Raw genomic sequence first — 15,847 nt, forward strand, 5'->3', positions numbered from 1 at the left:
AACTAATATTTTAGTGAATGTAATAAAAGAAATCTTTCGGCAAGAGAAATATTTTCTATTATCTCTACTACATAAATATGGCAGATTGATTAATGTGGCACTCTAGATTATATTTATACTATATGGATGTGACTTATTATTGAGTACTTTGAGGGAATAACGCTCTCTACTATTATTCTATCCACTTCGATTTTTTCACTCTAGATGTCATTGAGTATCTATGTCTATCACTGCCTGCTTTAGCATTGATGCTCTGTTGCTGTTTTTAATTATTATGTAATAAAATCTACCTTTTTTTGCTAAAACTCTTTTGGTCCCTAATTTTCACTTAATAGTTGAGATAGGGCACTTTGTTGATATACTCAGAAGATACACGTCTGAAGCCATCAGTTTAAATATTTCTGCCGCCTCACGACATTTCTCACGAATTATCTACTTTTAAATCCAGAAACATTGAAAAAGTTATCGAGTCCATCAAAGGCGGCGACTATAGGAGAAAAGTTCTGAGCAGAGAATCTTTCTGGATTTTTCAGACACTACGACCCTCTGGATTCAATGGGAGACGAGATCTAATCCCACAAAGCTAAATGATCTGGTCTGAGTTTTCTGTGTATGAGCCTCATGGATTTGTGCCACTTTTTCTCCTTTGTGTCTGAGTCTCCTCAGGTGTTTTCATCAGACTCATTTACATGCCTCGCTGTTATTGGACTTTTGCTATCATGTGCCTATCATTTATACATATCTGTGCCCTCAGCACAATGTAACCATGAGTAAGGCATTCATGAGCTGAAACGCGTTGGGTTAGAGAGACGCCTCTGGACTATGTGAACACTTTCTACTTATAATCTGACGAATACATCGTGGCTTTTCTTTCTCATCACTGTCTCGCTGGAATCTTCCTTCCAAGCCAAATCCTGGGCGAGACAAGCGGCTGCCCCCACTGACCGCACACGGTGAGCTGATCGCCCTCTCCCCAAACCCTTTTTATGTCCATGTGCTGATGTGGTGGACCAAGAAGTGGAGGAGTCAGGGAGGTGGTGCTGAGGAGTGCTAGTTCTGGAACTGAGGGGAAGATGTATATTGGGATATTGGGGGGGTGTAATCCTGACAGACGAGATGAGCTTGTACCAGCGATCGCACCCACACGTCACAGAGGTTGTGACATCAGGCATTATTTTATGGATTTACCGATCACCATAAATAATCGGCTCACTGCGAGTTGTGCGGATTCCAGGGACACAGTCGTGTCCACATCAACTGCTGATTTGTGACATTTATTAAAAAAAATGCATTTACATTTTTTTTTATCCAAATCACCTCTACAAAGAGAAGAGAACGAGAACTTTACTATTAAGTGTAGAGATTCTAAACATCAGTATTGACACTTTAATGAGCCTCACATGATAGCAAGCAAAAATGCACCCTCTACCTCATGTGTCCAGTGTTACCCCCTCAAAGTAGGAGGTCTAATATAGCCAGGGGCTAAGTGGCAGTTTCTCCTTATGAAAAGAATTATCCTCCAGTCACCTCCAGAGCTGCAGTCACTATTCTGCTGTTACATCATGTCTTATCCTACAGTCACCTCCAGAGCTGCAGTCACTATTCTGCTGATACATCATGTCTTATCCTCCAGACACCTCCAGAGCTGCAGTCACTATTCTGCTGATACATCATGTCTTATCCTTATCCTCCAGTCACCTCCAGAGCTGCAGTCACTATTCTGCTGTTACATCATGTCTTATCCACCAGACACCTCCAGAGCTGCAGTCACTATTCTGCTATTACAGCATGTCTTATCCTCCAGTCACATCCAGAGCTGCAATCACTATTCTGCTGTTACATCATGTCTTATCCTCCAGACACCTCCAAAGCTGCACTCACTATTCTGCTATTACATCACATCTTATCCTTCAGTCACCTCCAGAGCTGCACTCACTATTCTGCTGTTACATCGTGTCTTAGCCTCCAGTCACCTCCAGAGCTGCAGTCACTATTCTGTTGTTACATCCTGTCTTATCCTCCAGTCACCTCCAGAGCTGCAGTCACTATTCTGCTGATACATCATGTCTTATCCTCCAACTCTTTTATTTTACAAAATTATCAAAATTACACTCAGAAACAAACCACAATACATAAACTAAAGAAAACCAACATAGACAGACATAAAATGTGCAAAACATGCGCAAACGACTGAAAGTCCAAATCCTTTCCTTGTCCTCCACTGAGCTCGGCAGCTTAGGGTCCCCCAGCAGGAATCCACTTAAAAGAGAATACAAAGAAACATAAACCCCTCTCCCCACTCTCACTCCATTCACCCCCATTCACCCCCATTCACACCTCACCGATTTTACTAGTTTACTATTTACAATTTTACTATTTACAAAAACCAAACGAAAATAACCCTTTCCTGGCCCTCCGCCTTGAAAAAAACAAGAACTCTGCCACTTTGGCCGACAAACCTTACCTCCTATTACACAGCAAAGATTTTTTTTTTTTTTTCTCTCCCACACATGGCAACAAGTTCGCAGCCTTTTTTTTCCCACCACCTTGCACCGCAGGTCCTACAAGTTTGTAGCCTTGTCACTGCAAAATCTGGTCCACGAAAGTTTATGGCCTTTTGATTCCACACAAAAATTATTTCCAGGGTCCGCAGAGTCTACTTCTCCTGCCCTGCTCCTCTGCTCCTTCATGTTGCTCTTGGCATCCGGTCATCCATCCACCACCCCCCATGCACCCCCCTCCCAACCTGACTACACCCCATCCACACATTCTAACTAAAAAAACAAAAAAAAACGTGTGTTATATGTTTTTCCTTTTACCAAAGCACAACCAAAAGACATTTTCCAAAACTCTCAATACCATCCCATCTACTTACGCATTAATATACAAACTAAACACAGCATTTACATACCCAAGGCCCAAGTTTGGCACCTGTAAGCCCAATATCCATTATATGTCCTGTTTTTAAAACAAAAAGCTAAGGTGGCATGCACCAGCCCACCACCAGGAAAACGGGGTTCTAGAGGCTCCATCCCTCACTAACACATTCATCCTATCCCTCAGGAACTAAGACTGTCCCTACTTCTGTCCCTAAAAAAAGAAACCTGTCCCTATCTGTCCCTTCCTGCCCCTACTCTACCTAACTTATCATAACTAACTCTCTATCTGTCCCTCAGTGCCTGTCCCTCCCTGTCCCTATCTGCCCCTACTTCTGTCCCTAACACACCCAGTGAAACTTATGCTATCCCTACCCTCATTCACACGGAGCTAGCTCTCCCTTGAGTGCGTTTTTAAAAGGAGAGGCCTCTCCAAAGCCAAGAGGCGTTCCTCACACCCAACCTTTCGAACTCCAAAGAACGGACCTTCACCAGGTCACCCAAGATGTTTCCTACCACCTCATCCCTTGGGAGGGTTTTTTTCCGCGTCGTAACTAGGCACCGTGCATTCCAAGTGTGGAACCTAACCGCTGCACTGACTAGGAATAAAGTGCACGGGTCCCGGCCACCCAGGGATCTGAACGCTCCATAGGCCCATTCAGTGTAGGAGAGGGACGCCAGCCGCGGCCAACGTATGGAGGCACCCACCCTGTTGTAAACCTCTGCATTAAAGGGACAATGAAGCAGGAAGTGCTCCATGCTTTCCAGCACGTCGCCACACTCCTCACGAGGGCAACCCCGGTCATCGGAGTTCCTGCACTTCAAGTTGTCCCTTACATACAGCCTCCTGTGGAAGCAACGCCAGGTCAAGTCCCAAAACTTCATGGGGATCCGCTTAGAATTTAAAAGCCCCAGCCCGACCTCCAGATCCCGGCCTGGGCAATCCTTAAGGGCCAGGGGCTTCTGGAAATGGGTCAACAGGACCCTCCTGTCAAGGCACTGCCTCGACATGGTCCTGATTTCCCACATTCCCAGACCCCACCGGCGGATCACCTTCAGAACCGGGGTAGCGTAAGCCGGAAGATGCCCATGAGGTGTGCGTAGGTCCTTCACCCGCCCTCCTGTCTCCCATTCCTGGAAGAAAGGCCAAAGCCAACCCTTGCAGGAGACTACCCACGGAGGAGCCCTCTCTAGCCAGAGGTTAGAGATGTTAGTCTTAAGAAAGGTGTTTACTAGAAACACCACCGGGTTGACCATACCCAACCCGCCTAGTCTCCTCGTACGGTATGTAACCTCCCTCTTGATTAGGTTAAGCCTATTCCCCCATAACAATTGGAAGAACAGGCTATAGACCCGCGTCCAGAGAGGTTCCGGCAAGATGCACACACTGCCCAGGTATATCAATAAAGGTAGCAGATAGCCTTTAGCCAGGGCAACCCTTTCCCTCAGGGTTAAAGACCAACCCTTCCATTGGTCCACCTTTTGGGCGGCGATCTTAAGTCTGCCCTCCCAATTTTGCTGGGGGTAGTCCCCGGGGCCAAATTCGATGCCTAGAATTTTGGCGGTGGCCTGGGGCCCTGGAAGGGTGTCCGGGAGATCAAAACTAGGATCTCCCCCTCCCAGCCAGAGACTTTCACACTTATCCCGGTTGATCATGGACCCGGATGCCTCCGAGTAGCGCACTACCTCCGACATGACCCAGTCCGCCTCCCCTCTCGAGGATACGAACAGGGAAACATCATCGGCGTACGCCACCACCCTCAGAGAGGAGCCAGAGCCCGCCCGGTCCATCCCGACTCCCGCCAACGGTCCACGATCTACCCTCCTTAAGAAGGGATCGATCGCGAACACGTATAAAAGCGGGCTCAGCGGACAGCCCTGACGGACCCCAGAACCCACCTCAAAAGGACGACCTGACCAACCATTCACCAGCGGAAAAGTCTCAGCCCCTTGGTACAAGATCTCTAACCATTTTACAAACCTCCCAGGCAGACCATACCTCAAAAGGACGGACCAGAGGTACTCGTGGTTGACCCGGTCAAAGGCTTTCGCTTGATCTAATGACAGCAAGTACCCCTTCCAGTGACCTGCCCTACCCTGCTCCACTGCCTCTCGGACACCGAGCACAGCACTAAAAGTACTGCGGCCTGGAACAGAGCAATGCTGGGCCCCTGAAAGGAGCCGGGGTGCAAACTTCACCAGCCGATTAAACAGCACCTTGGCCAGAACCTTCCGGTCCGTATCGAGAAGCGCTATGGGACGCCAGTTCTCGATTCGGGACGGATCCTTACCCTTTGACAGAATAATGAGGGCTGACTTCCTCATTGAGCCGGGAAGAGTGCCCGAGGAGAGACACTCATTAAAGACCCCTGTCAAGAGGGGGACCAAGGAGTCCCTAAAAGTCTTATAGAACTCAGATGTTAAGCCATCCGGACCTGGCGATTTCTTGAGCCGAAGCCCATCAATGGCCAGTCTCACTTCCTCTTCCCTGATTTCTTCTGCCAAAACACCAAGAGAGGGGTCACCCCCTGGCTCAGGGATGGCTTCAGCCAGGAAAGCCGACATCCTGTCCCGATCCAGATCCTTCTTTTCCAAGAGGTGTGAGTAGAAGGATCTGACCACCTCCAGGATCCCTGATTTGGATCTGTTCAGGGACCCCGTACTGTCGATCAGTCCTGTCACCATCTTACAATTCACTGACATCTTACAGTTTCTGTAAGGGTCGGGCGAGCGGTACTTCCCGAAGTCCCTCTCAAAAACCAAAGATGTGTGCCTATCATACTGACACCTCTTGAGCAAAGATTTCACTCTGGAGATTTCCTCTCGGTCACCTCCAGTCGAGACAAGCTGCTCGAGTTTCCTCCCCAGAGCCTGGTACAAGCGGTGCCTGTTCAGACTCCTGAGGCTCGAGAGCTGACGGAAGAACCCCGCCACCCGCTTTTTGAAGATCTCCCACCACTCTGACTTACTACTACAGAGATCCAACAGCGGTACCTGGCTCTGAAGAAAATCCTCGAAGGATTGTCTCACCTCCGCTTCTTCCAGCAGGGACGAATTGAGCTTCCACAGCCCTCTTCCCATCCGAGGAGTCTCTGCAACATTCAGAGAAAAGAAAATTAAACAGTGATCGGAGAACTCCACCTCAACGGCGGACACAGCAGAAAAGATGGCGTCCTCCTTCAAAAAAAACCTGTCTATTCTAGACCTACTGCTACCCCTATGGTAGGTGAAACCCCCGTGACCTGGGGTGTGCCGGATGTGGACATCCACCAGGCGAGCTTCACTGGCTATGCTATTCAACGCGACGCTATCATAAGCCAGGCGATCTCCGGGACCCCCCCGGTCACGGGACCTCGTAATGGTGTTGAAGTCCCCACCGAAGACCACCTGTCGGCTCGTAAAAAGAAAGGGCTTGATCCTCAGGAAGAGACATTTGCGGTCCCACTTGGACTGCGGGCCGTAGATGTTGATGAGCCGGAGCTCTTGTCCCTTCATGAAGACATCTAGGATCAGGCACCTCCCCATTTCCAACTCAATAACCCGTCGGCATTCAACTGCTGCAGTCTTAAAAAGGACTGCCACCCCGCTATACGGCTCAGCCGCAAGAGACCAGTATGAGGGCCCGCACCTCCACTCCCTCCGTGCTTTATAGATGGCCCCCATGTCTGTTAGTCTGGTCTCTTGCAAGAATAAAATTTCTGCCTCAATCCGGGAGAAAAAAATCAAAGGCCGTGAAGCGAGCCGCATCTGACTTAATGCTGGCGAGTGGCGACATTAATAGACGCCAGCATCAACGGGGCGAGTTCAGCCATCATGGGTGATCGAGTTGGATGGCCAATTTCTTCCCTACCCCGCTATCACCTCCACCTGGGGAGGGGTCAGACACCTTCCTTTTCAGGGAAGCTCCCGACGTGTCCATCCCACCCCCCCGGTGTCCTCGCCCCCGGGTTCCAGGTCTGTCCCCCCCTCAGGAGGAACAATGCCCCCTGAGGGACGGACTCCGCCATCCCGTGAAGGACCCTCCGGTGTTGCCCCCGGGCCAGTACCCTCGTCTTGCGGTTCATCATCTGAACCTCCGAGGGCGCTGAACCGGTTGGAGAGTCTGATCAGAGGGGGGTCAGCGGGCCCTTCCGTATGCACCCTTGTGGTCGGGGGCGGGGGGGGACTTTGAAGGCTTGTCAGCCTTCCTCCCCACCGCTTTGCGCTTGGCACGCCTGGTTTTGCCACCTGGTGCTGTAGGCTGCTCTTGGACATCCTCATCAACACTTTCATACTGAGAGGAATTGTCCGAGTCAGCCGCTTTCTCCTCTCTCTCCATCCTCCTGATCTCCTCACTCACCGCACTCTCCCCCAGGGCCTCAGAGGCTTTGGCCACGGGCCTGGAGGGAGGAGCAGGCATCACCCCGGTTGCCCGAGGCTCCACCTGTCCCTTACCTCCCTGGCGCTTTTCCTGCCTCCGCTGGTACGCGGGGCCCCTTGCAGCATTGCCCTTCCTCACTGGCCCCTCAGCTCTTCCCCCTCCGCCACCACCTGCCACAGCAGAAGAAGCGCCACCGGGGGTTGCCCCCCCGCGGTCTCCCCCCACCGGGCCTGTGGCGGCATTAGAGAAAGAGCGAGGGCAGCGGCTGAGAGGGTGACCCAGGTCACCACACAGGTGGCACCGAATGTCTTTGCACAAGGCAGCCAGGTGACCTACCCCACCACACAACGCGCACTTCTGCACCTTGCAGTTGGCGCTGAAGTGGGTGGGGTCGCCGCACTTGTGGCAGACCCTCGGTTGCCCCTGGTAGAAGACCAGGATCCTGTCCCTTCCCAGGAATGCCGAGGAAGGGATGTGGGTGACCGTGCCGCCGGAAACCTTCAATTTGACCATGAAGGTCCAGCCCCCCGACCAGATGCCAAACTCGTCCCTGTTCTTTTTTGGGACCTCGGTGACCTCCCCGTAACGGGAAAGCCACGTCATGATGTCCACGCCTGCGAGTGACTCGTTACATGTAACCACGGTCACTCGCTTGACGGAATTTTGGCGAGACACCACTTGAGCCACGAAGTCTCGCCATCCGGGCTCTTCTCGCACCAGCTCGTAGTTTGACCAGAAGAGCTCAAGCCCCTCTGGCCGCACGAAGCTGACGTCAAAGAAGCGGGACGCCGAAGGATGTATCAGGGCAAAGATGTCATTCGCCCCGAAGCCCATCTTAAGGAGGAGCTCCACCACCTTGCTCCTAGGTGGACAGCTTCACTGCCCCAACACCTAAGATGGACCACATTCCTTCTTGGCGGCCCCTGCCCGGCTGTGGGGAGAGACCAAACAGTCCCTCCCTCCCTTTGATTTTGGAAGGCTGCTAGGCCATGTCTCTCTATCCAGAAAGACAGGTCCACTGTCCTCCCCTCTACCATGATCGATTTTTCTCCCCTTTGGAGGGCCTCCAGGAAACGGCGGTGCAAAGCGCCGTCCCAGTAGCCCGGAGGCGAGGAGACCCCCCCCCGGAACCACCCCGACCCCCAGCCGCGGCCCCCGCATAATTACGTTGGGGCCTCGCGGCTGGGGGGGCAGACGGGCCAGCCCTCCCACCACTACCACCACTTATGCCAGCACCCTCATTCACTCTCCCGTTCACTCTTTTATTATTTCCACTCGCTCCGGCACTCACTCCAGCATTTACTGCCACATTCACACTCGGACTCACTCCCTCATCCATATCGCTCACATCACCATTTATGTCCTCAAACAGCTCTTCAAAAATATCTCCTATCTCACTCCCACTCTCACTTCCAGATAGACCACTATTTACATTAGCAGACTTGGTGTTGCAGTACCCCTGCCTGCCTGCTGGGGGCCCTGACTAGCCAGTGCTCTGCTCCTTGGAGCTGCTGGCACTCCTCCAACTCTTGTCCAGGAGTGCCACTGCCCCTTTAAATACCTCCGAGCAGAGCGCACTCAGTACGCCCTGCCCGAGCCTGGGAGCAGCAGCAGCTCCTGGGTTCTCTGGCTCCACTTTTTTTTCTTTTTGCGGTGTCTTTGCACTGATGGCAGGGACGGCCACTGCCACCGCACCCTGCCCTCTGCTGTTCGCCCCCGCCGGCTTCCCAAGGAGCGCCAGAGCCCCCGCACCACCAGATGGAGGTAAGCGGGCTGGGGACCCCGACAACTCCCTACCGACTTTTGGGGGCACTATGCTGCTTGAGGGGGTAGGCGGGACAGGAGGCAGCGGGCCCGCCAAGGCCACGCCCCCCCGCCGGCCGCAGCCACCCCGGGCAGAGCAGTGACCCCTTGCGAGGCCACGCCCCCCCAGGTGACGCGGGCACAGCGGGCGGGACAGCGGCCGAGGAGGACATGCCCCCCCCGCATGCCGCAGCCTTTGCAGGCCGGGCAATACTCGGGGAGGCCACGCCCCCCTCACGGACCGTCACTGCGCCCCTGAACCCACCACTTGATGTTGGCAGGGCTGGCCACTCCCCCTCGTCACCCAGCGGCGGCGGTGCCCCCAGCACGGACCCCTTTTTGGGTCTACGCGCCGGGGACCCCGCTCTTGCCACGGGCGCCATCAGAGGAGCTACCAGCCCCTTGCATTTTTTTAGCTGCTGCTTCACAGCAGCCTCCACGCCCTTTCTAGGTCTCTGGACCCCCATAAGTGGAACAGACTTAACGGACCCGTGCGTGGGGGATCCAGAGACCCCAGCACTCACCGCCGGAGGTGCGGTCCTGGCTGTACCCGTGCTGAGCGCCAGGCCAGCCCCCCCTGCCACCGGGGACTGAGCCCGGACACCACTACTGCCAATACCGCCAGCGGCTGTTACACCACTGGCACCAGCACCGACCTCCATGTCGCTGCCTGAACCCTCACCGCCACCACCAGATGTAACGGTAAGGTCCAGGCACACATCACTCTGCCCGCGCCCCCGCTGCAGACCCACCACAGGGCCCGAGCCGGGGTGGGCAGCGGGTTCCATACAGCGGGACAGAGGGGCCCCGGAAAGAGGGACAAACATAAGTTTGTCAGCCATGGTGTTTTTTGGCTTGCGCTTGTTTTTTTTCTTTTTCCTCTTTCTGGTTGCCCCGTCCTCAGGGCAGACCTCATCCCCAAAGAGCAGTGTGCCAAACCGCTCTGGGGACTCGATCTGCCTCACCTGTTGTAGGACGAGGCAGCCCCCCTCACTACTACTGTCCCCACTCCCACCAGCCTCCCCCTCGCCCCCACTTTCCTCAGAGTAACTGGAGTCCGGTGGGAGAGCCACTTGCTCAGGGGCCACCCCGCTGCATGTTACCTGGGTGTTGTTGCTCACCAGGCCTTCAGGTGGGGCAGGCGTAGATGTTCCGCCATCCTCCTCCTCCTCCTCTTCGCCCTCCACCTGGCAGGGGCCTCCTGACCCCCCAGGAGACCCACCGGTCATGGCTCTAAACCGGTCATCGTTTTTCAGTTTCTCTGCAAAGGGGCCGCTCCCACTCAGGATAGCCACCCGTATCTCCTCCAAGGCCCTGATAGCCCCCTTCAGCCTCTCCACCGTGGCGGAGACCTCAGCTCGTCTCAAGGCGGGGAGCCGGTTCTTAGCCACCGCTCGTGCTCCCCTTAACTCCTCCCGGAGTTTTCTCGCCTGTTTGGCGGCCTCCTCATATTCGCAGAGGTGCGCATGGATGCGGGAGGCGTAGATGGTAGATGGCTCTCCCTCAGCTCTGGAGCCCCAGATGTTGGGGGGCTCTGCCACTGCACCTCTGCTCTGGGCCGCCACTCCTCCGGGAGGAGCCGCCACGGTACCAGCTTTGGGGGGCCCGGTGTCCCGGGGCTCCTGGGTCCTGCGACCCCCTCTCTCCTGGCTCCGTCTCTTCCCCATCTCCCTGGGACTGGCTGGCTGCACCCTGGCCTCCGGATGGTGCTGAGGCCCCCCACCCCCAGCTGGCTTGCCGGGGGATGGGAGCCAGGGGCACAGCCCCGGCGCTCAGTCCCAGGGAAAGTCCTCTTTCCTGGGAAGGGGGCAGATGGAAAGTCCTTGCATGAAAAAACCTCCCTTCCCAGGAGCTTAGCAAGACCCTAGCCTGCAGACGGTCAGCACAGATGCTCCTCCTCTTCCTGGGCGTGCTCTATCCTCCAGACACCTCCAGAGCTCTACTCACTATTCCGCTGTTACATCGTGTCTTATCCTCCAGAGCTGCAGTCACTATTCTGCTGTTACATCGTGTCTTATCCTCCAGAGCTGCAGTCACTTTTCTGCTGCTACATCATGTCTTATCCTCCAGTCACCTCCAGAGCTGCAGTCACTATTCTGCTGTTACATTGTGTCTTATCCTCCAGTCACCTCCAGAGCTGCAGGCACTATTCTGTTGTTACATCATGTCTTATCCTCCAGTCACCTCCAGAGCTGCAGTCACTATTCTGCTGTTACATCGTGTCTTATCCTCCAGTCACCTCCAGAGCTGCAGTCACTATTCTGCTGTTACATTGTGTCTTATCCTCCAGTCACCTCCAGAGCTGCAGTCACTATTCTGCTGTTACATTGTGTCTTATCCTCCAGTCACCTCCAGAGCTGCAGTCACTATTCTGCTGTTACATCGTGTCTTATCTTATGATATATTCAGGGCCATGTGTCTGGCCAGGCTTATTTCTAATTCCATATTTCAAATTACAGATTTCTAATTACACTACTCAGAATTAGACTAGAATTTAACACAATTGTTTTTGTATACCCCAATAAAAATTCTGGGAACAAAAATGAAGTGACTAAGAGAATTTTCAAAAATATTGACCAGTACAAAACAATGACTCAGAATTTTTCACAGAAATATTAGACACAGAAAAATGAAGGCTGCAAAAATCTGCCCAAATGCTAGTAAAAATACAATATATTCTCTGAAAATTGAGAGACTCGATCTCTCCTAAAACACAAAGTGCTGAGGCTATAGACAACATAGATTAAGGCTGTGTGCACACGTCCGGAATTCCCGCAGAGTTTAAGTGTTTTTTGTTGCGTATTTTCGCCGCAAAAATGCTACAAAAATGCATAAAATCAGCAGCCCATTCAATTCAATGGCATTCCGCACATGCTGTGCTAATGCTGCGGATTTTTCTGCGGCAAAATCACATTGTGGAAAAATCCGCAGCAGGCTTATTCTTTATGTGGAATCGTGGGAATTCCGCCCACACAGGAAAGCATTGTTCTGCTTACTTTCCGCATGTGACTAGGCCCGCTATGCACAAAGTAAGCAGAAAATGTGCGGATGGTTCCCAGGGTCCGGAGGAGAGGAGACTGTCCTCCGGGCTGTGGGTTCCATATCCCTGGAAAAAATAGAATTAAAATAAAAAATGGTGTTATTCTCACCTTCCGGCGTCCCCAGGCCTCAGCGATGCCTTGTGACAATGACCCGAGATGACGTCGCGGTTTCATGAAACCCGACCCTAGGATGAGGTCGGCCACGAGGTCGGCGACTTACGCGCCAAAGTCGCGTTTCAAAAGTTTGTTTTGCGCTCTTTTTCAGCCAATCAGGATCCACGGACACTGTGGGCAACGTGATGACATAGGCAGGGGTCACCACCATCTTTCAGAAGGGCATGCAAGTGATTGGCTTGCTTTGGTGGGCGTCACAGGGGGTATAAAAGGGCGTGCACGCCGACCGCCATCTTACTTCTGCCGATCTCAGTATAGGGAGAGGTTGCTGATTCTGTAGGGAGAGCGTTAGGCAGGGAAGAAGACAAAAAAACTGCTTCTGCTGCTAGCGATTTGGCCTGCACAACACACCAGTCACTGTGTGTGCAGTGCAAGGGGAGGCTATATAGTGGTGTATCAGTGGTGTTGGTTGTTGGGCTGCCTTCTAAGGCTTCCTGACATTCCTGCATTGCTGTTTACCCACTGCTCCGCAAACTGCTTTTTTAAAAGCAATCCAATCTCCCTTATCCTCTAGTCACTTTTGTCACAGCTGTGCCATCGAGCCTGTGACATAGCGCTCAGATATCAGTGGGCCTCACACAATCCAAAAGTGTCCAGTGTCCAAAAGTGTGTGCAGAGATTCAAAATCTCCCTTATCCTCTAGTCACTTTGGTCACAGCTGTGCCATCGAGGATGTCACATAGCGCTCAGATATTCATTGGGCCTCACACAATCCAAAAGTGTCCAGTGTCCAAAAGTGTGTGCAGAGATTCAAAATCTTCCTTATCCTCTAGTCACTTTGGTCACAGCTGTGCCATCGAGCCTGTCACATAGCGCTCAGATATTCATTGGGCCTCACACAATCCAAAAGTGTCCAGTGTCCAAAAGTGTGTGCAGAGATTCAAAATCTCCCTTATCCTCTAGTCACTTTGGTCACAGCTGTGCCATCGAGCCTGTCACATAGCGCTCAGATATTCATTGGGCCTCACACAATCCAAAAGTGTCCAGTGTCCAAAAGTGTGTGCAGAGATTCAAAATCTCCCTTATCCTCTAGTCACTTTGGTCACAGGTGTGCCATCGAGCCTGTCACATAGCGCTCAGATATTCATTGGGCCTCACACAATCCAAAAGTGTCCAGTGTCTAAAAGTGTGTGCAGAGATTCAAAATCTCCCTTATCCTCTAGTCACTTTGGTCACAGCTGTGCCATCGAGCCTGTCACATAGCGCTCAGATATTCATTGGGCCTCACACAATCCAAAAGTGTCCAGTGTCCAAAAGTGTGTGCAGAGATTCAAAATCTCCCTTATCCTCTAGTCGCTTTGGTCACAGCTGTGCCATCGAGCCTGTGACATAGCGCTCAGATATTCATTGGGCCTCACACAATCCAAAAGTGTCCAGTGTCCAAAAGTGTGTGCAGAGATTCAAAATCTCCCTTATCCTCTAGTCACTTTGGTCACAGCTGTGCCATCGAGCCTGTCACATAGCGCTCAGATATTCATTGGGCCTCACACAATCCAAAAGTGTCCAGTGTCCAAAAGTGTGTGCAGAGATTCAAAATCTCCCTTATCCTCTAGTCACTTTGGTCACAGCTGTGCCATCGAGCCTGTGACATAGCGCTCAGATATTCATTGGGCCTCACACAATCCAAAAGTGTCCAGTGTCCAAAAGTGTGTGCAGAGATTCAAAATCTCCCTTATCCTCTAGTCACTTTGGTCACAGCTGTGCCATCGAGCCTGTCACATAGCGCTCAGATATTCATTGGGCCTCACACAATCCAAAAGTGTCCAGTGTCCAAAAGTGTGTGCAGAGATTCAAAATCTCCCTTATCCTCTAGTCACTTTGGTCACAGCTGTGCCATCGAGCCTGTCACATAGCACTCAGATATTCATTGGGCCTCACACAATCCAAAAGTGTCCAGTGTCCAAAAGTGTGTGCAGAGATTCAAAATCTCCCTTATCCTCTAGTCACTTTGGTCACAGCTGTGCCATCGAGCCTGTCACATAGCGCTCAGATATTCATTGGGCCTCACACAATCCAAAAGTGTCCAGTGTCCAAAAGTGTGTGCAGAGATTCAAAATCTCCCTTATCCTCTAGTCACTTTGGTCACAGCTGTGCCATCGAGCCTGTCACATAGCGCTCAGATATTCATTGGGCCTCACACAATCCAAAAGTGTCCAGTGTCTAAAAGTGTGTGCAGAGATTCAAAATCTCCCTTATCCTCTAGTCACTTTGGTCACAGCTGTGCCATCGAGCCTGTGACATAGCGCTCAGATATCAGTGGGCCTCACACAATCCAAAAGTGTCCAGTGTCCAAAAGTGTGTGCAGAGATTCAAAATCTCCCTTATTCTCTCGTCACTTTGGTCACAGCAGTGCCATCGAGCCTGTCACATAGCGCTCAGATATCAGTGGGCCTCACACAATCCAAAAGTGTCCAGTGTCCACAAGTGTCTGCAGAAATTCAAAATCTCCCCTGTCCTATAGACACCTTGTACCTTGTTTTACATTACTATATAGTTTGTTGGATTTTGTCTACATTTCTACCAAAAATGAGGAAGGCTGGTGGAAGAGGCCGTGGAATTGGGCGGGGGTTGGCAGCTGGTAATGATGGTGTTGGTGGTGGATCTGATGGTAGTGGCAAGAGAAAAATAGGACCGAATGCAGGAGGTGTTGAGCCTGCGTCATCGTCTGGCTACATAAGGCCTCGAACGCTTAGTTTTCTAGGAGTTGGCAAACCGCTTTTAAAGCCAGAGCATCAGGAAAAAGTTTTGTCTTACATTGCTGACTCAGCCTCCAGCTCTATCGCCTCCTCTTCTTCAGTTGTAAAAAGTAAAAGCACTGAGTCGTCATTGGAGGCTCATGTTCATGAACCACACCTTTCCTTGTGTCCTTCACCCCAACCAAGATTGAAGGATGACGCAGGCCATACTACTGATTACTCCATGGAGCTGTTTTCACATACCATGCCTGGATTATCAAGTGAAATGGTGAATTACCCAGGCCAAGATGAATCTGACATGGAGTGCACTGATGCACAGCCGCTGATGGATGATTCTGCTGGTACATTCACTCAGAGCACTACATTGTCCTCGCAGTGTACAGAGCCAGATTCTGACCCTGATGAGACTCAGGTGCCCCTTCCCGCACACTATACCACCATACACGGTGACACAGAGGAAGGTGCACATGACATAGAAGAGGAGGTGATGGATGACCCAGTTGTTGACCCAGATTGGCATCCATTGGGGGAAGAGGGTGCTGCTTCCAATAGCTCAGATGAGGAGCATCCACAGCAGACATCGACATCGCAACAGCTGTTGTCTGGCAGGCCCGTAGCACTCCAAAGACAGGTTCCAAACATCAAAAGAGTTGCTGGACAGCTTGTCCAGAGGGTCAAAAGATCACAGCGTGCTAGGCCGCAAAATGTCTGCCAAAGTAGGAAGAGTGCAATGTGGCACTTTTTTGAACAAAATCCTCATGATCAGGCCAAGGTTATCTGTAAGAAGTGCGCAAAGACCTTTAGCCGAGGGAAAAATCTGAAAAATTTGAATACCAGTTGCATGCTTAGACATTTAACCAGCATGCACTTGCAAGCGTGGACACAACACCAAACCTC

General features: G+C 51.9%; 1 protein-coding gene across 4 annotated transcripts in view; it reads left to right on the plus strand.

The window, feature by feature from the left end:
* Nucleotides 1-769: 769 nt before the first annotated feature.
* Nucleotides 770-15,847, plus strand: part of LOC141051510 (vitamin D3 hydroxylase-associated protein-like) — a 64,739-nt gene continuing 49,661 nt past the window's right edge. For all 4 annotated transcript variants that reach the window (XM_073548443.1, XM_073548444.1, XM_073548446.1 and 1 more), the window contains exon 1: nucleotides 770-953. The gene's annotated coding sequence lies outside the window, so the exon portion shown is untranslated. The remainder of the gene's footprint in view (nucleotides 954-15,847) is intronic.

The sequence above is a fragment of the Dendrobates tinctorius genome, unplaced genomic scaffold (genome assembly GCF_039654945.1).
Source record: "Dendrobates tinctorius isolate UK_male_01 unplaced genomic scaffold, ASM3965494v1 ptg000157l, whole genome shotgun sequence".
Lineage (NCBI taxonomy): Eukaryota > Metazoa > Chordata > Amphibia > Anura > Dendrobatidae > Dendrobates > Dendrobates tinctorius.